Source organism: Pan troglodytes, chromosome 4, assembly GCF_028858775.2.
Source record: "Pan troglodytes isolate AG18354 chromosome 4, NHGRI_mPanTro3-v2.0_pri, whole genome shotgun sequence".
Classification (NCBI taxonomy): domain Eukaryota; kingdom Metazoa; phylum Chordata; class Mammalia; order Primates; family Hominidae; genus Pan; species Pan troglodytes.
This window is the reverse complement of record NC_072402.2, coordinates 124,739,983-124,766,278: the sequence shown is the minus strand read 5'-3', so window position 1 is coordinate 124,766,278 and position 26,296 is coordinate 124,739,983. Positions and strand designations below refer to the sequence as shown.

The 26,296-nt window shown below is 41.7% G+C and overlaps 1 protein-coding gene across 3 annotated transcripts in view; it reads left to right on the top strand.

The window, feature by feature from the left end:
* The window catches only part of MARCHF3 (membrane associated ring-CH-type finger 3), a 163,003-nt gene that overhangs the window by 29,303 nt on the left and 107,404 nt on the right, over positions 1-26,296 (top strand).

Here is a 26,296-nt window from a genome sequence, read left to right as displayed (position 1 = left end):
TTCAGGGAAGATCTGATGATGGCTTGGGTAGGGTGACAGTGGAGAGGGAAAGAAGTATATGATTTCAAGGTGGCAGTAAAACAGGACTTTATAATAAATTGCATGTGTGGGGTGAGGAATGGGAGGGAAGCAAATATGACTCCTGAGTTTTTGGCCTGAGCAACTAAGTGCACACTGGTACCATGGGGGAGAGGCAGGTTTTGTAGTTTGAATCAAGAATTATGTATTGACCATGTTATGTTCTGTTGTTTTACAGATGACAGTAAAGTTCAGTTCCATATAGAATTTAGATCAGAAGCTTTAGATTAAGATATTTGAACAAAATAAGAACCTTTCTGACCCATTATTGTAAGATGGCAAGAGTAAGACTGAATTACAAAATTCCTACCTTCTTTGTCAAATGGCATTGGAAATCCTGTGTAGTTCTACCAGTAGAACCTTTTTTTTTTTTTTTAGACAAAGTCTCACTCTGTCACCCAGGCTGGAGTGCAGTGGCACAATCTCAGCTCACTGCAACCTCCATCTCCCAGGTTCAAGCAATCCTCCTGCCTCAGCCTCCCGAGTAGCTGGGACTACAGGCGTGCGTCAGCATGCCCGGCTAATTTTTGTATTTTTAATAGAGATGGAGTTTCACCATGTTGATCAGGCTGGTCTCAAACTTCTGACCTCATGATCTGCCCACCTTGGCCTCCCAAAGTGCTGGGGTTACAGGCGTGAGCCACCACACCTGGCCCTAGAATTTTTTAAAAGGCCAAACTCCACTTTGGGAGGCCGAGGCAGATGGATCACGAGGTTAGGAGATCGAGACCATCCTGGCTAACACGGTGAAACCCCGTCTCTACTAAAACTACAAAAAATTAGCTGGGCGTGGTGGCGGGCGCCTGTAGTCCCAGCTACTCGGGAGGTGGAGCTTGCAGTGAGCCGAGATAGCGCCACTGCACTCCAGCCTGGGCAACAGTGCAAGACTCTGTCTCAAAAAATAAATAAATAAATAAAAATAAAAATAAAAGGGCAAACTCAAGAGTCATGAATGATCACCACCTTTGCTCAAAGGCGGTTGCAATTCCTTTCATTCTGCCCTGTTGGTAATGTAAAGCTGGATGGGTTATCAGGTGTTCTTTGCTAGCTTTAGTGAGTCTGTGGAGTGAAGATTGTTTCAGCAGCATCTGGTTCTCCCTGGTCCCACTTGTTACTCCTTCCTTTGGGGTGACTTGGTACTGTTGGGTTTATCTGGGGGTGTAAGGGATCATAGAGGGACCTCGAACCCCCTTGGCTCTGCTGCCATCTAACTCAGTGACCGAATAACTTAGCCACGCTAGGCCCACTGAACTGTCCAACATAGATCTGATCTGTCACATCACTTTGTGCCCTAAACTTCTATTTCTTCTAGCATCAAGAGGCAGAATGTGAGAACAGGCATTTTTTTTTCAAAAAGATCTGAGAAACATGTTTCCAAAAGATTTTTATTGAGGCTACAGGGAGAGGGAAGTTGATTAGGAGGGAGCCATGCTAAAAGGGAGGGGGCTAGAGATAGCAAACAAAGGTTGGTTAAATGATATGAAGGATCTCTTTCAATCTGCTCTTGAGACTCTGACTTAAGATCATTAATATAATATACTTTATAGAATAATATATATTCTATATAATATATATTCTAATATTAATGATCTTATATATTCTAATGTACTTTATAGAATAATATATATTCTACATAATATATATTCTAATATTAATAACCTTAAGTCAGAGTCTCACTAGTAGAAAAGCTACTGGAAAGCTATAAAGTTTAGAATGACTCTTAAGTATTAGTATGATTTTGCTTTGGTTTCATAATATGGATTCAATGGGGTAGCTGATTTCTATCCAGTGTGGTACATTAGTAATGGCTGAGTGCTCTGAGGATGACAGTATCTTATTTGATGTACCTTCAGCACTAACAGTCTTATAATAATTGGTGTTCATTGTTTGTTGAACAAATAAATGATGTGTATTTGATTGGTAGAGGAGTTGACCATCTGGTAACAAATAGCATATTTTGAAAATATATCTCTCTGCCCCCCTAAAGTGGCCAGGTGCCAGAATACCAGCGACCAAGTCAGCTGAGAGACATTACTGCAATGCAACTGGATTGGCTGGTGAAGCTGTAATGGAGGGAAGGTAAATTTATGCCTAGAAATAGAACAATGAGGGTCAAATCTGAAGGTCAGGGAGAGAGTAGCCTGAGAGAACAATGATGAAGTCTAGAGCTTGGAGGAACGGGAGCTGGGTCAAGCCATCCAGGTCTTTGCCCTGTGAACAGAATCCATGTCCCCAAGGGACAGGCTGTGCAGGAAGTTGTGTTGGTCTGGCCAGCTCTAATGGACTCATTGAAAGCTGGTCTGGGCATAATTGCCATACAAATGGGTATTGTGTAAGAAAAAAAAGTCTGCCATCTGGAAAAAGGAAGAAAATGGACACATTTTCTGCATCATCTACATTAGATAAAAACTTCTTATGCAAGTTGGCAATTTTTTATGTGTTTGCCCCGACTGAGCCCTACAGCTCACCACCCTGCCAATATTATAGGATCAGTATAAAAATTCCTGTTGTTTTGCTGACTTAGGTATTCACCAAGGAATTATTTGTGAGGCAGACCTGAAAAGCAATTATGTGTAAAGTACAATAAGTTGGTTCTCCTTGAGAGGGGTTGCTGAAAGGGAACTTTCTGGGAGCCTCTCTGGATTTTTGGCACACATACTTTCCTCCTAATGTCTTGTGGCATGTAGTAATATTTTTTCCAACTCTTAGTCACAGTTTTTTACTTTGGTCCATGACTTCGGGGCTTCTTTAGGTAACATCCACAGACATATTGGAGCTTTTTCTTTTTACCATAGATCTTTACAGCTTCTCAACTTATTGTGGCATGTCCTGGGGATTGACAGGGAGAGAGTGGGACAGGGGAACGAGTGAGATCTCTGTTGTTTAAAAGATGGCTTTTCTCAGGTTGGTAGCCACAGAAACATCTGTGGGCTACCTGGGAAGGATTTTAAAACATTCATGAGGTGGCCTCCTTCTTACCCTGCTCCTGACCTTCCCTTACCCCACCTCCCTGCCTGTTCTCCCCAGCATGAGTGTGAGAAAGTACATTTGCAGCTGTCTCCACCTGATGGCTTCTGTGTGTGGCCTCAGCCGTGAAATGCTGAATGTTTGCATGGGGTTTGCTGAGAGCCAAGTCAAGGAACAAGCATGTTGGTGAAAGGCCAAATGCCCATCTTGTGTAGCTTCTCCAGTTTCACTCTTGATCCAAGCTGGAGCATATTCTCCAACTTGAAGAAAGCCAATGAGTGCTTTGAAAAGGGACCAGGAACTTGGTGTTTTATTCTTAGCTACTAGAGCAGAATTCTGGTCCACCATAAGTCAGCACTTTCTGTTTACTGATCAGCAGATGGGCCTGGCTGATTCCTGGTTGTACAGCTCACCCACTGCCACATGGGCCACTTGGACACTGCCTTTGTATTTTCATAATCCTCTCTTCCCCTTGTACATGGAGTTTTCTAATTTACTTGTGACAAAATAAAAGATAAAAGTTCTCCAAGACCCAAGATTTCCCATGTTGTGAGATACATTATTTCCTGCCATTGAACAGATTGTTTTATGATTCCAGCCAGGAGAGTTTTTAGTGATAGGGTAATATTCTCTTTTTTCTCTTAATATTTCCTCAGTTGTTCTTAGACTGCCTATAGCCTCCAATGGACTTCTGTAATAAAAGTGCTTCAATATTTTCTTTCTAGTGATAAACAATCAATAGGCTTAATATAGTCATTCTCCAAAACAACCGGCTATGTTTCTTTGCTATATTAATACTATAGCACAAATGGTTAATTCCCCAATAGTGGTAGCAAGCAAGCCTAGGTTGACCAGGTGTACCAAATGGGCAATGAGAATTATTGTTTATCTAATGTAATTTTAAGGGGGGAAGAGATTTGCAGAAAAGCATAGCCTTATCAAAAAAATTAAGTATGCAGTCATTTTGAATAAACTGGAATTTAGAAAAATAACTGAATAGATGATTCTACTGTTTCTATTAGAAACAAGATGTGAATCTACAGGACAGACTGGCCTGAGGACCCAGTCCTTTCGACCTTGGGGTATCAGTGATAGGGAGAGATCGAAAGCCTATGGATTAGAGAGGAAGTTCTACCTGGTAAGGGGTCCAGCCTCCCTCAGGCAGCATTCTGCCATCCCTTTTGAGACAAGTCCTCACCAAATTGACTTCCCTTCCATGTCTGTTGAAAAGCCCACCATGTTTTTTCTTGTCTTCTCATTCTGTTGCTCTTTCTGTGTTTCTTCTGCTTCACCCATCCAAACCCTAATCCCTACCTCCACCAAGAAGTCTTCTCAGCTGCTTAAGGATTGGACAGTAACCTACTCAGTAACCACTTACTAAATTAAATGATTTAATAGTTGTTAAATTTAACATCTGGTATCTATTGGTCCTTTACAACAGTAGTTGCTTGTCCTCATACTAAATTTCAGGTCAGCCCTGGGAAGTACTGTAAGTATTCTTTAATACTTACTCATTGTCATCATCATATGAGTTGCTTTTAACTATTTGTTAAGGGTATACATTCAACAGTAAAATTTTTGCTTTCTCTTATCCTCATTTTTCACTCCCCAGATATAACAAATGTTAACAGTTTGTATGCACCCTCCTAGAAGTTTGTATATATATGCGAACATAAATGGGAGCCTATTACATATACTCTTCTGCACTCTGATTTTTAAATAATTTATCCTAGAGATCTTTCTATCTCTTCACGCTTATTTTTTTTCTTACTTGCGTTGTTGTACCCCATTGTATAAATAATCAATTATTGATTTAATCAGTTCCCTGTTGATGAACATTTAGGTGATTTCCAGTTTTCTCGGTAACGATAATATTACACTGACAGTTCTCCTGCATTCCTTATTAGTGCTTTTTGCTAATACCACTCCTCAAAGGGATTAAAGATCCTAGATCCATATCCCCACTGAAGAAGAGCTGCAACCCCTCTTAAAGCCTGCCACCAGTGTGCCCTCTTCTCCCTTTCTTTTTTTTTTTTCCTTCCTTGCAGTCAACTCTTGCTAACCCTATGATTGCCCACAAGCAATACATTTAAACCAGGGACCCAGCTGAAATGCTTTAATGGACAACACAAAGTGGGAGACTAAATATGTGAAGCTATAGCAAGTGCAAGTGACTCACCAACCTATTTGCATCTGGATCTCTTGCCCACTATCTACTAACATTTTTCCTATCAAAGCTGCTTAATGATTCCTTAATTGCCAAATCAGATAACTGGTTTTTTTCTCCATGCATCCTGACTGTGCTGCAACATTTGGAGCACTTTCTCTCCTGCTCTTTCCTCTATAACTTTCCTGCTCTTTCCTCTCCTGCTCTTTCCTCTATAACTTTAGAGGTACAGTGGGACTCATGGAGAAAAGGAGAGACCTGAGGCCTGAAGACATTGAAATTCAAAAATATTTTCAAATACTCGTGGCTTTCAGGCTCCAGGATGCCAGCTGATGTTCACTGATTTTAACAAATCTGCACTCAAAAGTGTGCAAAATTGTCCCTAAGCCTGGAATGTCTGGAGTCTCACTTCTTATTCATCTTTCAAGGACCCAGCTTAAATTCCACCTTCCCAGATTGTTCCAATTTCCTCTCCCTCTTACTGCCTTAGCAGTGTATTTATGCCTGTGTTTATAACACATCACACATTGCCTTCCATTCGAGTTATCTGAGTAGGTCTAGTAGAATGCCAAAAGGCTGGGTTTGAGTTTCTCATTCTTCCTGCCCTTAGCATTCATTTCCATTTAGTGAATTCTTAATAAATGTTTGGCTGATTTGTTTATTGGGAGAAAAACAGGGAAAAATAAAACTTAGTTGCAAGTCACAGACATTCAAAGTGGAGACAGTATATAATGGTCATGACATCAAATGGAAAGTTAAACAAAAATCTTTGAATACCCAGGATGTGACTATTGTTCAGCCAAAAATAAGTCTGTAAAAGGAATCTATGAGAATATCACAGAATTAGGGAAGTCTCTTTTTTCTGTATTATGTTCAGTCAGAATAATAGATTACTTTGCTTCATCATAGAAAACACACATGGCAGGCTTTAATAATCAGTCTGAAATAATTTCTTGACTCCAAGGATTATGAAAGCAGTGGCACCCAGGCAGTTAGAACTCTAGGAAAAGCAAGATAGGAACATGTGCAACAACCTGCAAAGTAAACAGCACCTTAATGTCAGAATGCCAGAAGCTCTCATGAACAGGCTTGAAAACATCCAGTTGCACGCTGGTACATTGGCTCAATTGATTTACATATTAGTGCTTTTTTAAACTGTGTGTCCAAGAATAACAGGGTGCTGTCTCAAGAGTGCTACCAGACCAAGAGTAGTGGTTAATATTGAGTGTCAACTTGATTAGATTGAAGGATGCAAAGTATTGTTCCTGGGTGTGTCTGTGAGGGTGTTACCAAAGGAGATTCACATTTGAGTCAGTGGACTGGGAGAGGCCGACCCACCTTCAATCTGGGTGGGCACCATCTAATCAGCTGCCAGTGCAGCCAGAATAAAGCAGGCAGAAGAAGGTGGAAGGACTTGACTTGCTGAGTCTTCTGGTCTTCATCTTTCTCCCGTGCTGGATGCTTTCTGCCCTCAAACATCAGACTCCAAGTTCTTCAGCTTTTGGACTCTTGGAGTCAAACCAGCAGCTCTTGGGCCTTCGGCCACAGGCTGAAGGCTGCACTGTTGGCTTCCCTACTTTTGAGGTTTTGGGACTCAGACTGGGCCACCACTGGCTTCCTTGCTCCTCACCTTGCAGACAGCCTATCATGGGACTTCACCTTGTGGTCGTGTGAGTCAATTCTCCTTAATAAACTCCCTTTCATATATACATATATCCTGTTAGTTCTGTACCTCTAGAGAACCCTGATTAAATACACCAAGCTTGGGAGAAAGCCTGCAGATCTTGTTGATGTAAGTGGGAGGTTAATCAGTTGTTTTGAAGTCTGCCTTTCTTACATTGAACATTTTACACTGAGATTATGTTTTTCATTGCATTTATTGAGGTAGAACTGACATGCCGTAAAATTCATTCTTTTTTAGCATACACTACTATACATTTTGACAAATGCATACAGTTATGTTAACTACTACCACAATCAAGATATAGAACAGTGCCATCATCCCCCTACCCCCTAGGTGCTCTCATCCCCTTTTAAGGTCAACCCTTTCACCACTTCCAGCCTCTGGCCACTACTTACCTGTTTTCTCACTCTATAGTTTTGCCTTTTCCAGGATGTCATATAAATGGAATCATATGTAGCCTTTTGAGTCTAGCTCCTATGACACAGCATAATGAATTTGAGGTCTGTCCACATTGTTGTATCAGTAGTTAGTTCCTTTTTACTGCTGAGTAGTCTTCTACTATGTGGCTGTGCAGTTTACCCATTCGCCAGCTGAAGGACATTTGGGTTGTTTCCAGATATTGGTCATTATAAATAAAGTCACTATAAGCATGCATATACCATTTTTTGTATGTATATATGTTTTCATTTCTCTTACCTAAATATCTAGGTGTGAGATTACTAGGTAGAATGACAGGTGTATGTTCAACTCTCTAAGATGCTGCTGAACCATTTTCCAAAGTAGTTGAACTGTTTTGCATTCCTATAGTATTCACAAGAACTTAAAGGTCTAAGACTAAGGTTAAATCTATACCATTGTGTATTATTTCAATAGGATTACTTGTTTCAAGTAGATTGAAAGTCACTTAAAGGTATTGATTGGGTTGTTCTGGCTCAGCTGCAGGTGTATTGAGAAGAAAGGAGAGAAGTGGAATGGAGATGTAGACACCATCTCAAAGGGTTAAATTTTTTATTTATATACAGAACACTTTTTTTTTCCCTGCCTGAAAATGATTAAAGTGAATGTTTGGCTGCTTGGCAAGAGTCTGCCCTGATATTCAGGGGAGATTAGAGCAGCTTTGTAGATAAGCTCAGAAAATCTACTGAGCCACATAGTGATTTCCGAGGTCCTCCAGGAAGTCACCAGTGTTGGGGTATTGATGGCATCTGATAATGTTGTCTATCTGGAACCTGAAGATGGGTACATCTTTTAGAGGATGATATTTCCATAAATTGTAACACATGTAGAAGAAAGGAGTAGTATCAACATGTATATATATTCTCAATTGCCTAATAACTGATTACTTTTAGCTCCTCATCTGAATGTTTTCAGATTCTGACCTCTGGAGATACTTTGCTTGTAAGGCTTGTTATCATCTACATTTCATATGGTTGAAATAGGAGACGATGGAGTTGGCCTCTACACCTCGCCTTGGAACTTTAGCCCTAACTCAGGACGGATGTATCTGTGTGCTGTCTGCCTGTTGCTGTAGTCAGCACCTTTTATACTCAACGGAAAAATCAGTGCAAGGACTATTTGAGTTGGAGGCCTCGTCTTTCTGTAGCCTATTGTGGATCATGATGGTCTGCTTTAAAATAACGGGGATGTCGGCCAGGCGCAGTGGCTCACGCCTGTAATCCCAGCAATTTGGGAGGCCGAGGCAGACGGATCACGAGGTCAGGAGATCGAGACCATCCTGGCTAACACGGGGAAACCCCGTCTCTACTAAAAATACAAAAAAATTAGCCAGGCATGGTGGCTGGCGCCTGTAGTCCCAGCTACTCGGGAGGGTGAGGCAGGAGAATGGCGTGAACCCGGGAGGCAGAGGTTGCAGTGAACCGAGATCGTGCCACTGCACTCCAGCCTGGGCAATAGAGCCAGACTCCGTCTCAAAAAAAAAAAAAAAAAAAAAAAATCACGTGGATGTCAAAAAGAGGAAGAAAAAAAATCAGTGACTTGTAGACTTCTGATGTCCCTTTGTAATCGTCAGAGTTCTATGGTAACCGTATCAGCACCCTGACCTAAAACTCAAGCCAATAACCTCCAGGAACCCGTAATGTGTAGTACGTAACCTCTACGTACTACGTAATTTCTACGTAGTAGAAATTAACTAGAAGATCCTGGCTAAGGGAGATATTCAGCCACGGGCACAAAACTCAACGGAGTTTTTGTATTTTACTCACTTTAACAAAATAGAAAGGAGATGAGAAAGCAAACGGAAAATGATTATTTTCTGTCTGATTTTGCTTCAGGGTAATGTCCGTTCAGATGCCTGCCTATAAGTCACAGAGCTACAAATTCTCTTGCCCTGAGCCTGTCTCCTCTGAGGTGCCATGGAAGGAGCTTGCAGCATCATTAGGGAGGTGCTTGTGTTTCAGGCTGATTTGACATTATTCTTATGAATGTCAGTTTGGACAGAGTGATAAAGACTAATAAATATGGTATCCTGTGGTATGGAGAAGAAGTTTGTTTTGTTTCGAGCTACAGATTTGTCTGCAGGTAACTTTTTAGAGCTAAGCTAACAGAATGTGAGCGCAAAGAGAAGCTGGGGGTGGGAAACAATCACAGGTTTTGATTGTACTGAATATCCTGGGGCGACTGTTCACTCAGTATTAACTAAGCCCACAGGATGCCGTTCTCTTTTATCATCAGGTAAATTGTTTTCCCAGAGCTGCTAGTGTTTGTGGTCCAAGTGAATTGTTCAGCTTTGTATATTTCACATGGCCTGAAGAAGACCCAGTTGACAAACCCTGTTGATCAATTAGGAAAGGCAGAAAGTCAATGGAAATATCTTTGAGACTCTAACCTGCTAGGCATATGGAGAGTTGACAAAACGAGATGTTTTATCAGGTCGAGGCTTACATTTTCCAAGGAAAAGAATACAGTGAGAATGGAAGTAGGGGGAAGAAAATGCAGTAATGGAAGAAGCTGTCATGCCACTAGGTTTCTTTTTTTTTTTTTTTTGAGATGGAATCTTGCTCTGTCGTCCAGGCTGGAGTGCAGTGGTGCGTTCTCAGCTCACTGCAACCTCTGCCTCCTGGGTTCAAGCGATTCTCCTGCCTCAGCCTCTCTGAGTAGCTGGGACTACAGGCATGTACCACCATGCCCAGCTAATTTTTGTATTATTTTATTTTATTATTATACTTTAAGTTCTAGGGTACATGTGCACAACGTGCAGGTTTGTTACATAGGTATACATGTGCCATGTTGGTTTGCTGTACCCATCAACTCATCATTTACATTAGGTATTTCTCCTAATGCTATCCCTCCCCTAGACCCCCACCCCCTAACAGGCCCCGGTGTGTGATGTTCCCCTCCCTGTGTCCAAGTGATCTCATTGTTCAGTTCCCACCTAAGAGTGAGAACATGCGGTATTTGGTTTTCTGTCCTTGTGATAGTTTGCTGAGAATGATGGTTTCCAGCTTCATCCATGTCCCTGCAAAGGACATGAACTCATCTTTTGTTATGGCTGCATAGTATTCCATGGTGTATATGTGCCACATTTTCTTAATCCAGTCTATCATTGATGGACATTTGGGTTGGTTCCAAGTCTTTGCTATTGTGAATAGTGCCACAATAAACATACATGTACATGTGTCTTCATAGTAGCATGATTTATAATCCTTTGGGTATATACCTGGTAATGGGATGGCTGGGTCGAATGGTATTTCTAGTTCTAGATCCTTGAGAAATCGCCACACTGTCTTCCACAGTGGTTGAACTAATTTACACTCCCACTAACAGTGTAAAAGTGTTCCTATTTCTCCACATCCTCTCCAGCATCTGTTGCTTTCTGCCTTTTTAATCATCACCATTCTAATTGGTGTGAGATGGTATCTCATTGTGGTTTTGATTTGCAGTTCTCTGATGACCAGTGATGATGAGCATTTTTTCATGTGTCTGTTGGCTGCATAGATGTCTTCTTTTGAAAAGTGTCTGTTCATATCCTTTGCCCACTTTTTGATGGGGTTGTTTGTTTTTTTCTTGTAAATTTGTCTAAGTTCTTTGTAGATTCTGGATATTAGCCCTTTGTCAGATGGATAGATTGCAGAAATTTTCTCCCATTCTGTAGGTTGCCTGTTCACTCTGATGGTAGTTTCTTTTGCCATGCAGAAAGTCTTTAGTTTAATTAGATCCAGTTTGCCTATTTTGGCTTTTGTTGCCATTGCTTTTGGTGTTTTAGTCATGAAGTCCTTGCCCATGCCCATATCCTGAATGGTATTGCCTAGGTTTTCTTCTAGGGCTTTTATGGTTTTAGGTCTAACATTTTAGTCTTTAATCCATCTTGAATTATTTTTTGTACAAGGCATAAGGAAGGGATCCAGTTTCAGCTTTCTACATATGGCTAGCCAGTTTTCCCAGCACCATTTATTACATAGGGAATCCTTTCCCCATTTCTTGTTTTTGTCAGGTTTGTCAAAGATCAAATGGTTGTAGATGTGTGGTGTTATTTCTGAGGCCTCTGTTCTGTTCCATTGGTCTATATATCTGTTTTGGTACCAGTACCATGCTGTTTTGGTTACTGTAGCCTTGTAGTACAGTTTGAAGTCAGGTAGCGTGATGCTTCCAGCTTTGTTCTTTTTGCTTAGGATTGTCTTGGCCATGCGGGCTCTTTTTTGGTTCCATATGAACTTTAAAGTAGTTTTTTCTAATTCTGTGAAGAAAGTCTTTGGTAGCTTGATGGGGATGGCATTGAATTTATAAATTAATTTTTGTATTTTTAGTAGAGATGAGGTTTTGCCATATTGGCCAGGCTGGTCTCAAACTCCTGACTTCAGGTGATCTGCCCACCTTGGCCTCCCAAAGTGCTGGGATTACAGGCGTGAGCCACTGCACCCAGCCAGATTTCATTTTCAATAAAAGCAACTTGATATTGCTGCAAGAGACACTGAGGATCAGAGTGTAATATAATAGGAAACTGTTCATAATTATAATTGATGTGCTGTAAGTATTGTGATTAATGTATACATGTTGATACTACTCCTTTCTTCTACATGTGTTACAATTTATGGTTCATCAGATCACGGTAGTGCTGAACACTCTACAAATCTCACTCCCCAGCTGAGGGAAGGTGTTAAGATGAATCTGTGTCCCTGCCTGTGGAGCTATTATCCATTTTTCCACTTAGATTTACATTGCACCAGCACTTAGACACGAACAAGATTCATGGCATCTGGGGAGGGGGAGGGGAAACTAAATTGTTGCTTAATTTTCTTCTTTAAAAAAACTTCCTTTGCTTTCTAACAAAGTGGTTAGTGTAGAAATTTCCAAATTGTCTTACTGCTTTAGCCTCTAAACCTACATTTGAAATGGTTCTCTTTAGTCCTAATATTATTATTAGTAGTGGTAGTAGTAGTAGTAGTAGTAGTATTCTAGAGACAGGGTCTCTCTCTGTCACCCAGGCTGAAGTGCAGTGGTGCGATCATAGCCGACTGCAGGCTTAAACACCTAGGCTCAAGCAATCCTCCCACCTCAGCTTCCTGAGTAGCTGGAAGTACAGGTGTGCACCACGATACTCTGCTAATTTTTTAATTTTTGTAGAGATGGGGTCTCACTATGTTGCTCAGGCTGGTCTCAAACTCCTGGCTTCAAGTGATCCTCCCACCTCAGCCTAGTCCTATTGTAGACATTTTTTCTTCAATGAAGTGTGTTGTTGATGCCAGTGGGAGTTAACTACATTAAAAAATCTCCTCTTTCATCCATGAGAGGATATTTTTGAAGAAACATCTTTTTTTTATTCCCTTTTAAAGTTTTTGTGAAAATAGTATATATATAGGTTAAGAAATAAAATAGCACAGAAATGCTTATAATGAAAAGCCATGGTTCCCTTCCAAGGACAACATGTCTCTGTGGTAATAGATGCTCACTGATGTAATAGTAGTTTACTTGCCTGATGTAATAGTAGTAATAGTAATAATAAGCTTATACTCTTGCCTTTTTGCTATTTGTTCATAATCCTTCTCCCTTCCTCAATTGATGGTTATTATTTTAACTTTTCTAGTGATAATCTTTGTACCTTAAAATAATAGTTTTAAACCTCAATTTCTTGTCCCAATTTATGTAGTTAAATCTTGACTCTCCTGTCTGTTAGATCAAGATGTTAATAATCCCTGTGAAAACAGAGCATGAGTTCTCTTTTAAACTTCTCTTATGTGGTCTGAATTGTCTGTGTCTTCAGGAGTCAGGGGCCATGTTTAATTACTTGGCTTTTCTCTTTGGTGTTTCTGTTTTGTTTTTAGATATGAGTGGTGAACTTTGGTTATCCATCTGTATTTAAGAGCAAGGGGCTGAGTTTTATTTTTCTTCACAGATGGTGTGGGTTTCCCCTGCTCTTATATATGTAGATCCGGTTTCCTGTTATTGCTGCCTATGAATAGGAAATCTGCATGGAACCTTGATGTTGGGTGGGGGGCTTGTCTCCTGGAAGTTTCACTTTCAGATCAAGACTGAGAATGGGCTGGATTTTAGTCAGGAGTTTATGTGTGTGTGGTAAGGGGATTCAAAGGATTTAAATACCTGGGGATTTGACGAGGGCGGGGTGTGCTTTACTCTAGAGTGTTTGCATATAATCTGGCCCTCCTAGTTCTTTCTAGACAGTTTTTTTAAACTTTTTATTTTGAACTAATTTTAGACTTAGAGACAAGTTACTAAAATAATACAGAGTTTCTGTATGTCCCTCATGTGGCTTCCCGTAATGTTAATGTTATCTACTATATACGTTCCAGGCAGTTTCTCAATTTCTTTATAGATCAAGAGTCCTCTGATATTTGGCCCCCAAGTAAAATCATGGGTTTCTAGTGCAGTGCATGGACCTAAGGCAGGGAGTAGGGGAGGAGAGTGAGGGGTACCCACAGTGTCCCTTAGGCAGACTTCAGTTCACTTCTCTCTTCTCCACCCGGACTTGAAATCCCAGTCTCTGTTGCAGCTTCCCGGTGGGCCTGGGTTTTGTTGGCATGTTGCTGGACAGCTCACTCCCACCCTCTGACTTTCCTGAAGTTTTCTCCTGTATATTCTAGACTCTTCCATACTTGCTTTGTATCAGGTAGGGTTCTCCATTGTGGGGGTTGGGGGATGGGGAAGTGGCGGAGGGGTGAAAGAAAGACAGAGAAATATTTGTTTTAAGGAATTGGTTCACCCAGTCATGGGGGCTGGGGAGTCCAAAACCCATGGGGCAGGCAGACATGCCAGAAATTCAGTTAAGAGTTGATGTTGCAGTCTTGAGTCCCAAATTCATAGCACAGGCCAGCAGACTGGAAACTCAGGCAGGAATTCTATGTTACAGTCTTTTTTATTTCCTTTCTTTTTTTTGTGGTAAGAACAAAACATGAGATTTACCCTCGTATCAAATGTTTAAGTACACCCTATGTTATTCTTGATAATGTCAAGACAAGAATGACAGTGGATTTCTAGGGCATATTCATCTTGTTTGACTGAAACTTTATATCCGCTAATGAATAACTCCTCATTTTCTGTGTTACAATCTTGAGGCAGAATTCCTTCTTCTCCAAGAAAGCTCAGTTTTTGCCCTTATGGCCTTCAACTGATTAGATGAGGCCTACCCATATGATGGAGGGTAATCTGATTGACTTAAATTCAGATGATTGTAACTGTTCATCACATCCACAAATACCCTCACGGCAACATATAGACTAGTGTTTGACCAAACAACTGGCCACCATAGCCTAGCCAAGTTGACACATAAAACTGTCATACATTCTATTCTATTTGCCATCTTCTTCCTGGCCTCCAGAAATTTGTTGAAATTTTCTTTTCATGATGTTCATCTCCCAATTGCATCACTCTCATGTCTTTTTCCTTTTAGTATTATTCTCTTAGAGTCCAGAGAACCAAAGTTTATTTGTTAAAGAGAACCCAGTTTTTCATACAGGTGCCTCTCCCAAACATTGGCATGTCAACCAAGGTCAGCAGTCTTCTTGAGGTTAAAAAAGAAAAAAGGCATCATATGATTTAGCTCAAATTTATTTGCCTTACATATTACTCTAGACAGTTTCATCAGTGTTCATTTTTGGGTATCTATCTCATTGTACTTATTTAGAATTTTTTATATATTCATGTTATTTACTCTGACCTATTTAAATGAAACTGTTTGTTTTCCTATTTATTTGGAAGTAAGTTCATCCAATGTGAAATATTTTTTAAAATCTTCATACTGTGAGTTTAATTTTAAAATAATAAACTATAATTTTTAAAGGGTTTATTCACATTACCTTGAGCAATACTTTGTCTAAATTAGATGCTCAAAAAATTGCTTACATTTTCAAAAAATTATTTAGCTTTGTATAATAAAGGCATAAGTTAATATGATACTTAGAGATTTTGAATGCTTTAATTGTGGGTATTTAACTCACTGCCCACTTTTGATGCTACTTGTAGGGAGGTGGCAGGCATTTTTAGTTTCTTGGGTAGCACACTTGGGCCCTGTCTGAAATGTTTAATAATTTGCCTGAGGTCATTTTCCTTACAGTTTCAAGACTGCTACAAACTCCAGGTCTTTTGACTCCTACTTCTGTGCTCTTTATTTTGCATATGTTACACTATGCTGTACATATCCTTGGGGAATATTTGACAATGAACATATTTCCATAAATCCCAGTACTGTTAGATGTGCTTGCAATGGATTCACATGCAGAGCATGTTCTGCTAATGATTTAAACTCTTTTGTAAGAAGGTGAGTTTCCTTGGATGATCAACCACCCCACTGTGTTCCTTGTATGTTCTATATCCAGGGACCAAATAGAGTCATGCATGAAAAATACTCTCAAGGTCAGGTTCTCTCCCTGCAAATGTGTATTTAAGAATCAAAAACAACTGTGTGTTTTCAGAACCCAAGTATCCCCACCACCTCTAAAAATTCATCCAGGTAGGCCGGGCGCAGTGGCTCACGCCTGTAATCCCAGCACTTTGGGAGGCCGAGGCAGGTGGATCACGAGGTCAGGAGATCGAGACCATCCTGGCCAACATGGTGAAACCCCGTCTCTACTAAAAAATACCAAAAAAAAAAAAAAAATTAGCCAGGCGTGTTGGCGGGCGCCTGTAGTCCCAGCTATTCGGGAGGCGAGGCAGGGGAATTGCTTGAACCCAAGAGGGGGAGGTTGCAGTGAGCCAAGATCATGCCACTGCATCCAGCCTGGGCGACAGAGTGAGACTCTGTCTCAAAAAAAAAAAAAAAAAAAAAAAAAAAAAAAAAAAAAAAAAGTTCATCCAGATTAAAAAAAGTATTTTTTATCTAGTATTTACACAAACACATCAAATTAAACCCATCATATGATTCACTAAGAGCACACAGAACTGTAACCCTGTCCCTCCCATTCTTCCCAAAATGCATCTTTTCAAAAGTCAGATTGTGGTTTAATTAAATGACCAGATGAAAAGTAATAATGCCTCTGTTTTAGAAAAAGAAAAAGAGCAGCATTTCAATGTAAATCCTGGCTCACTGTCACAAATAAATATTTTTTCCTTTTTTTGTAGGCATACCGTATGCCTTAATTTAGTATGAAACGCATGTTACAAAAGCCAAGTGTAGTCCCCCCAAAGGAAATCCCCATCCTCCAGGTCCATTCACCATTGTTCTGAATTAACTTTCTCCCACCATGACCTGGGGGAGAGTAGGGAGAGTTTCCTCACCACTCACACCCACCTTTGACTTCTCGATTTTTCGTTATTCCTCTTTTTTCCAGGGCTGCCTCTGAGGCCTCCCACCCAGCCTCCCAGCTCCCACCTTTCCACTAGAGTCATGCACTCACTGACAGCTTAAGTGCCTAACTAATCTTTGCTGCAAATTATGTATTATTCAGACCAGTTTCAGGCCAGACCTCATATTATTCCACTTAGTTTTCCAGAGGTTTAAAGGATTAAATAATCCTCCAAGTATTTCCTGTTATCACTCCTCTTTCTTCAGTGCATAGGAGTATCCTCTGGACCTGGGGTTCATAATCTCCAGTCTGTGGCTTGGCTTTCAGGGACCTGTGAATCCCCAGAAGTGAAAAGCAGAATTATGTGAGCATCAGTGCATTTTCTTGGTGGGGTGACTCTATAGTTTTTCTTGTATCCTAGAAGAGACCCATGACCCAAGAATGTTTAAAGAGAGTGGCTGGCTCTCAGGGGCCCGCCCTGGAAGCCCAGCTCTCGCCACCTCCTTCTGTTTTAACTTGAGGCCTAGGTTGGATTCTGTGCTGATCCTGTTTCCTACTGGTTCCCCTATGGACCTCAACCTGTGGGACGTGACCTCCTGTACTTTTTCTCCAGTATACTACCCACTTGGCTGGACCTAACCTGCTTGGCTTTCCTTACTCCCTTCCACATCCCCCTGTCCTGCTGTAGAAGGGGTGCCTGTCCTGCTTATTTCCTAAGTACCTTTATGCTGGTTTGGTTTATTCTAGAGTTTCTCTGAATATAGAGTATCTCCAGAAGTTTTCCTCAACCCCCTTCCTCCTCATCAGTGCACGTGGCCTGTCCTAGAACCACTGTCCTCTTAAAGGATGGCACGTTGCCTTCTCAGGGAATGGCATGGCTCAAAAGACAGTAGCACCCCCATGCCCTTGGAAATCCAGGTATTGTCTTTTCCCACAACCCCCTAAAATTGCGAGATCCCACATTAGCATTGCATAATATCCCCCCACCCCAGTCCTATCCAGTTAGCTGTAGATCACAAGCAGGTTTTAATCTTTTGCTACAACCTGGCTTAATAACTTCTCTCTCTTAGTTGTATGATAGTGGCTTCTGTATTTTCCAGTTAATTTCTCAATGTTGGAGTTGGGAAAAAATAGCCAACACTAAACATGAAAAAGATGAAGGAAGCTGGAGATAAGAAAAAGATAAAGGAACACAGACTTCCCATGCTCTCCTTTGGTTGCATCTTTGCTTTGGTATAGGCCTCTTCTGAGAGAACCCTTTGCATCCTGCGCTCCTTCTGATTTGCCTCCCGTTAAGTGTCAGGGATGCGGGAAGGGACAAGTTGGAAAGCGAGGGACCTGGCTCCTCAGCCGTCTGAGCCCCAGTGGACTGACCTCAGCATCATAAATCATAAATTGGTAGCAAGGTTGGATTTGAGGCCCCGAGTAAATTGCTGTTCTAGTCCAAAGTTAGCTCTTCATGAGGTCTGCATTCTGAGCCTGCTGACAGTTCCGAGAGCCTTTGCTGATATCCAAAAGAGAGAATTCGAGTCCTGCCATATTTAGATCCCTGCCCTAAGTCAAAGTTCTGAGCTGCTCTGTCCCTGTTTCTGATACATGATCTTGTGCTGAGGAAGTGACCAGTCTGTGGCCTCACAGACTCAGGAAAGCCTGGTCATGGGCAGAGGGCTAGTTCCTGTCCCCTGATAGGGACGGAGGCACCAAGGCCCACCAGATCACCTGCCCACCCCTTCCCTGCCCTCCTGGAGCCAATTTTTAAGAAGGATCATCTGTCCCTTCATTAACTGAAAAACAGGCAGCATTCTTGTGAAGCCAAAGCCAACTCCCTTCTGGGACCTGTGGGGGCTGCTGGAGCAGTGTCCGGTGGCATCCAGCGATGTGATTCCTCTGCATGGTTAAGCCAGCTCTTCTCTTGCAGAGGGAAGATAGAAGCACAACAGAGGAGTGGACAGCTAACCCCATACTCCCTACTCCCTCCATGTGCCACTGCTTCTCCTATCTTTTAAGAAATGAAAACAACATAAAATGCTGGGGCCCAGCTGTGCACCTATGTCAGGATTAGCTGTAAGGTCCCCAGTATGCTCAGTCAGCTCAGCTATTTTGCCTTTTATCAAAGGAGTCACCCTAACCTGGACCTTGTGGGAGACAACCATATTAGCGGTATAACAAAAACAATTCAGAACAAGGCATATATACCCCAATTCAACTCCCATCTCTGAGTTTTGTACTCTACTTTGTACTTCACATTTGATCTAATTAGTGCTCAGAGTATTTCTGTGAAGTTGCATTTATCCCATTTTACAAATGTGAAAATCTAGAGTAGAGAGTTGATGTGCCCCAGATGTTACAGCTAGCCATTAGTAGACCAAGGTTCAAACCCAGGTCTTCTGATGTGAAAGCCCTTGCTTGTCCTACTACCCCTTGCTACTGTGGCCATCTAGTAGATCCTAGGACTGTGCATTAGGTCATCTGGGACTCTGAAAATAATTAAGTCAGACTCTCTGCAGATGGGGCCCAGACTGCCTTGGGAAGAGCTGCAAAGCAGGTCAGCTTCCTCTCCAGTAGTGTTGGGACAGCCTCCCTCACTGTCAGTCATCCCGGGGCCCACTGTGGGTCTAAGCAGAATCACCAGCTCCCTTGCTGTTCCTTCCCCATCCCTGCCATCAAGACAGAGCCATGTGCTGCTGTCCATCCATGTTATGGCTCAAGGGCTCAGACATGGTATAGGGAAGATGGGAGCAGGGAAAGACATGAACTGCTGTGCTGTGTGACAAGGCTGGGGGTGTCACTGAGGATGCAACAGGAAGCAGGCAGGCAGGTGAGAGAAGCTGGGGAGGCAGGAGATAGAGAGTTATTCTAGCACAGCAGTGAATGAATTCAGTTTGAATGAAGCACAGATGTAAATGTTTGGACAGCGGAACCAGGTTTCATGATCTTTGAGTTGTCCTCATAACATGTTGGAACTAGGCATTGAAAAGTCTGAGGTAATCTGAAGCTTAGAAAGGCACAATCTATCAAGTTAACTTAAAGGAAAGGAAGGTGTTAACAAAATTAGAAAGTGCTGTTTTAGAAACAGCCCTAGATATTTTCCAAAAAAGCCTTGGGAATATTCCAGTATAGGAATTCTAAATACCACAGTAGTCAAGTAATGTGTTCTTCTGGTAAAATTAAAAAGAGCATGCCTGGCAGCATATGAAGAACTAAATTTCACCCTGAACATAATATTTGATATTATCGTACTTCGGTACTCTGTTACTGTTGGCTTAGGTATTTGATGTAATATTTTCCTTTGTTGTTTAAGAAAAAAGGTTGGACAATTCTCAATTTGCTGGTGTAGTGAGAGGGAAATTTTGTGCATGCACAAGCATAAATCTCTCTTCAAACTAAACATGTATGTAACACCTTCACTTTGAAGAGAACACTGTGTTTAGTATTTCCCAAAGCCTTGCAAAGTACATTAATATCCTACAACCATTTCTCTAATGTATTTAAAGAAAGTAAGACTCAAGGAAGTTATCTCCAAACACACTTACATCTGGAGTAGGAACAAATTCTTAAAGGTCTCAGAAGTCTCGTCTTACTAAGTTAGGCTTTTCATGGCTTCCTCCATCAAAGCCTCTGAGGTTGTGTGGTCCAAAAAGCAGGCCAAGAGCCCAAGATGCTCATGGATTGGATTAGTTGATCCCTGAATGGATGCAAGTTTACTCGATGTTTTGCACAGCCTTGCTTGAGTAAAAGGGGAGGTAGAGTCCCCCTACTAGGAGAGGTTCCATTATTCTGAGAAGCTTTTCTTCCTCACTGGACAGTGACTATCCAGAGATGCCTAGGAAGCAGTCATTCACTGTTTATTGCTGGAGGCCAATTTGCTGCCCATCAGAAGTATATGTAATGTAAGAGGGAAAAGCCAGGCTGTATATTTTTCTGCAAGTTCAACAGAGTGCTGCACACTAACAATCAGTTTGAAGAAAGCTGAAGTCGTGTGTCAGTGCTCACCAGGCTGATTCTTTGTGCACCACAAAGATTGAATGGTGGCTTAAGGAAGGTAGCCACATACAACTGCTCTTGACTTTCAGTCTGGGGCCATGGATGGAATATTTGAAATCCACAGATAGTCTAAAAACAATTTTAACATCTCTGTCCACCACTTCCCTCACTAAACCTTGTTGTAGAGATGCTAACAAACAAAAACTTAAAATACTAATCTTACCTCTCCTTCATGCCTATAATATGCCACACTGGGCAGAAGATGGTTCTGGATGTTCCCCAGATGAAACTAAGTTTGCAAACTGGTGGCTCACAGGCCCACCTAACCATAGATGTGTTTTATTTGGCCTGCGCTGGGGTTTTAAAAAATATTTGAGGCCAGGCGTGGTGGCTCACGCCTGTAATCCCAGCACTTTGGGAGGCTGAGGCGGGCAGATCATGAGGTCAGGAGATTGAGACGATCCTGGCCAATATGGTGAAACCCTGTCTCTACTAAAATACAAAAAATTAGCCGAGCCTGGTGGTGCGCACCTGTAGTCCCAGCTATTCAGGAGGCTGAGGCAGGGGAATCACTTGAACCCGGGAGGCAGAGATTGCAGTGAGCCAAGATTGCGCCACTGCACTCCAGCCTGGCAACAGAGTGAGACTCCGTCTCAAAAAAAAAAAAAGGAATGAATCATCAACATCTAAAACTCAAGAGATTCTACATAAAATCTGTGTTTCTGGCTTCTCTTAAAATTCTAAAGATCTAGTCACCCTGGGCCAAGGTGTGGCTATTCCCTTCGTAATGGATTAGGGCTCCCACATGGCTGCCCCAGTTCACACCCAGCCCACTTGTCACTTCCAGTATCTACTAGTCTCTGCAGGCATTTGAGTTTGGCATCCCCAACAGAGAAGGTGCGCAGAAAAGGAAAGATTTTGCTTTCCTTATAGATGTTCGTGGTGACATCTCTGTGTCAGTAAGAAATTTGATCCACTAATGAGCAAGATTATTATACACAAGAGTTCTGGAATCAGAGACAGGTGAAATAGGCTCAATTAGTATACAGGATTTCACTCATTTCTTTTTTTTTTTTTTTTTTTTTTTGAGATGGAGTTTGGCTCTTGTTGCCCAGGCTGGAGTGCAATGGTGCAATCTCGGCTCATCTCAACCTCCACCTCCCGGGTTCAAGTGGTTCTCCTGCCTCAGCCTCCCGAGTAGCTGGGATTACAGGCATGCACCACCAAACCTGACTAATTTTGTATTTTTAGTAGAGACAGGGTTTCTCCATGTTGGTCAGGCTGGTCTCAAACTCCTGATCTCAGGTGATCTGCCCGCCTCAGCCTCTCAGAGTGCTGGGATTACAGGTGTGAGCCACTGCGCCTGGCCTCACTTTGATTTCTAATAAGGAATAAAGACCATTTCAAAATTAGAAAACTCTAAGGAAAAACACACTTAAATGGAGGACAGGTAACCTGAGTTCCTGATGCAGCTGCCCTGCCCCCATGCTGATACCTAGTGTCTTTACCTACATAACGGAAAGTATTAACCATCATTCAGCATTCATTCCCTTAACAAGATTTATAGAGTGGTTGACATCGAGGGTTTACAGTCTTCCCAAAATGGATCTGCATTTAAGACATCATTTTCCTCACCTATCAAATAAGGAATGAAATCACAAACACCTCAGTGTGTGACATACTCTGAATACCCAGTTATTGTGAGCTCTTATTATTTGTTAAGTACCAGATGTTTGCCAAGCTTTGTGCTAGGCCTTAGAAATACAAAAACACAGAAACATGTGGTCCATGTCCTAAAGAGCTGCAGTCTGGTTGAGGAAGTAAATTCTGGGCTAACAAGTAGAGTCAGTAACCTAAACAAAAGCCCCTCAGAATGACTGTACTGTTGAAACATAAATAGGGCTGATAAAGCCCCAGGTTGTTACAACATCATATTAAATTAAGGAAAGTCCGTGTGCAACACCTACCTTGAGAAATAAACATGTATATACATATCTAAATATGACAGAGGTAACAAAAGTTTTCAATAATAGGATTTTTCTTAGGGGAGTTCCACATCAGACTTCTAAATCCAAGGTTCTTGACATCTGGAGTGGAGTCTTCCCATTGATAGTTCAGCCAGAGCCCTTGCTCCAGAAAATGTATGTACACAATAGTTTGCATAACATTCCAGGGATCTGAGCGCCCCAGAAGCCCATCCATGAGGCCTGCTCCATGTAGTTCCTCACTGGGCTGGTCACACAGTACATAAAAGCAGTGGCTCCAAAAGAGATGCTCAGTTACAGGAGAGAGAGAGCCACTCATAGAAACAGTCAGGGCAGTTCTGTGTGAGAGCAAAAAGCTGAGTTGCATAGAGGTCCAGTGGGCAGTGAGGGAAATGTTGAATGAAGAAAACGTCTTTTTTCTTTTCTTAGATAATGCTGATATGCCTGTAACAACTAATGTAGTCAGAACGAGTACTTCATATATCTGTCACATGTTTAATTGTGGACACTCTGACATCTTATCTTCTCTCCTGTGATCCTTTCACCTTTTTCATAAATCTCTGTTATCTAGGTATGAAAAGAAACCTTAATATCTACTAAGCCAAAACATCCTTTCACATAGGGTTGATCTGGCTTTTTGTTCTTTTCCCCCCACTCTTCCCCTACTCTTCAACATTCCATTCCCAATATGTCCAGAACTAATTCTGCATGGGACCTAATTATCAGTTGGTGACCCGAATGGGCCTGGTCACTCTGGGCAGTCTCTCTGTCCTTGGCCCTTTCTGGCCTTTAGGTCACATGTAGTACTTTATCAGTTCCCTCCAAAACAAATCCAGCTGCAAAAGTATTGGAAAATAAGGTAGGTTTTACTGAGGGTTTTGGGGGTAGAGTGAAAAGAAAACTCGCCACATGAAGACAAAACATCACAAGATTCCCAATATACAATACTCAACTGCCAAAGCCTTTCTCTTGGGGGCCAGCCCCTCATCTTTCCTCGGCTCTACCTGCCTTCCCCACACTCTTGCTCTGTACTTGTGCTAATTCAGAGAATATAGCTCCCTCAGCTTCTCCAATTTTGCTTTCTCATATCTGTTAGTTACTTAATACTGCCTTGAATTATGAGAAAGCCTCTATGCTAAGGATGACAATTTTTGTTTGTACCCCTAATCACAAATGTCTTTGTGTTTTACTTATTACATTGAAGGCATCCTTGATGTTAGGACGTGTATATTAATCTCGCATTTCGGAATGGCCGAATAGTGTTGCCTTGTATACATGCAACATGCTGTGTTTAGCCATTCCTGTACACTTACCTTATTTCTTTTTCTTTTTTCTATTATAAACAAGCTGCAATCAAACATATATTGCACACTTATATGAGTATGACTGTAGGATAAATTTCTGGAATTGATATTTCTGTGTCATGAATATATGCATTGTAATATTTAGTAGTTATTGCTCTCTAGAAATTTATCTTCCAAGCAACGGTGTGAAAGAGATCCTGTTTCAGTTTTCCATAAAACCCCATTTTTATGTTTGTTTACCTTATTTTATGTTTGCCGATTCCTTGATTTAGGAAGGGCTTAAGGTGGCTGGCAAGGAAATATACATTAGAGGTAGATGGGTTGGGGGTAGAAGTGAAAAATGAAAGGTAAGAATATAAAATGGACCAGTGATTAAGATTATTATAAAAATTCATTCAGATTTATTCTATGCCCTAGGTGACCTTCAGGTTTGGTGCTAAGCTTTCCAGCAGCCAAGGCAAAGAGGGGAGTCAATTATATAAGCCACTACTAAAACAAAGCTGTGCCTTGGGGTCCTTATAAAAAGGAAAAAAGGACTTTGTACAGGGCAACAGTAACTTCAGCAGCATGACTTCATGTGATCCCCTCAGCACCTCTGTATCTGCTATTTACCTCGGACCCAAAACATGTTGCCCTAGAGCAGAGCTCTGCCTTCAGTCATGTACGTGCTGATTATGTTGGGTGGACAGCAGTCTGGCCAAAACTGATAAAACCTGTGCCTCCAAATGTGGCCTGATAGCAGGGCATTAAGAGCAGGCATCACCTTTCATATACATAGACCTTCCTTTCTCTTCAAAGCTCCTAGGAATTGTCTTGGAGGATGGGACCAAGAAGCAAACCCAGGATCAGTGGATGTAAACCAGATCAGGAAAGCACCACTGTGGGGGCATTTCCAGGCAGGATGTGTGGGCTGCCTGCCAGGTGAGCAGGTGGAGGGCCCAATGGGGCTCTCCCTGCTGCCAGGATCGGGGCGAGGATTCCCAGAGGGAGAGAGAGCCAGGTGCCATGTGTGCAACTGCAGATGCCAGAGTGGGCTCCTGAAGGAGATTGGGTCATTTCAGCTCCTGACCTCAGAGACAGGAGATAGGAGAAAGCCATGGTGACCTCAGCTGGGTGGGGAGACAACTAATCAGCCACCCCAGGTCTGAGGTGGCCCCAAGGTCAAGGATGTGAAGAGGTCTAGATAGATAGAAAGGAAATACAGAGGCTCAGCTTTGTGGAAACCACACAGGGGCTGAGTGCCCCAGTAGAGGGTCAGATAGTTCTGCAAGGAAGCCAGGGTAGCCCAAAGCAGAGGCAATGAACCTGGAGACCAAGTAGCAGAGGAGCTGAAAGAGAGTTTGACTTGTACCTAGATTTGAAACCAGAGTAAGCTAACAAGAAGACAGAATGATTCCCAGGTTCAGGGCTGGCAAAATGCAAAGTGAAATTGATCGAGTCATGTAAGATTTTGTGTCCAAACTCCACTGGGCTGTGGATAATTTTACCCTCAAGGTCCTCCACACTGTAGTATGGACACCCAGGTGTGTCCCGTAGAGGACATAACAAAAATGTATCTTAACTGGGAAAAAAAGATTAACAAAAAGAATGAAGATGTGCCTCAGCTGCATGAATATAGGAGGAGAAAGATCCCTCTATGTCATTGCCTGGGTGATAGCAGGAGAACATTATCCTAAGTAGGAAAAAAAGACAGTGGAAACCTGGTTGAAGGAGCTTTTTTGCACATCACCCTGGGGAGCCACAAAAGAGAGACAGGAACAAAAGAACAGCTGCAAAGGGAGTGAAAGAAACCCAAAGAGGCATTGGCACAGGCCTACTGGGAATATGATATGGCAAAGGGAGAAAATGAGGTCTGTTTTCTAGTTAGAGAAGATTGATCTATTCAAAGGACTTTAAATTTTGTTGATTCACTTTGGGTGCATCCATGTGAAGGTTTGAGTTTTGAATCATCATGATTTTTAGCCAGTAAAAGTGTTCTGGGTTTTAGCTTCACCCACATGGACCTCAACTCGCTATTTAGAAGTCTACTGCCCTTCATGTGGGTTGCCAACAGACTCTGCCTTTGCTGTACCTGGGAGAATGGCTTCCTCATCACCACATTCTGCATCCTTCCAGGATGGCAGTGAAGAGCTTCCCAGGGCATCTGGCATTAGCAGAATGTGGCTGATGAGGAAATATGACCCCAGTTTAGGCCGTTTTACCAAAATATTACACAAATTACAAAATAATTTGATAGCTAGAAGAGAGGATTTTGAATGTTTTTACTACAAAGAAATGATTAATGTTTGAGGTGGTGGATTTGTTAATTACTCTGATTTGATCCTTGTACAATGTATACATGTATCAAAACATCTCATTGTACACCAGAAATATGTATAATTTTGTGTCAATTAAAAACAGAAGAAAACTTAATAAAAATTTTTTTTTCAACTATA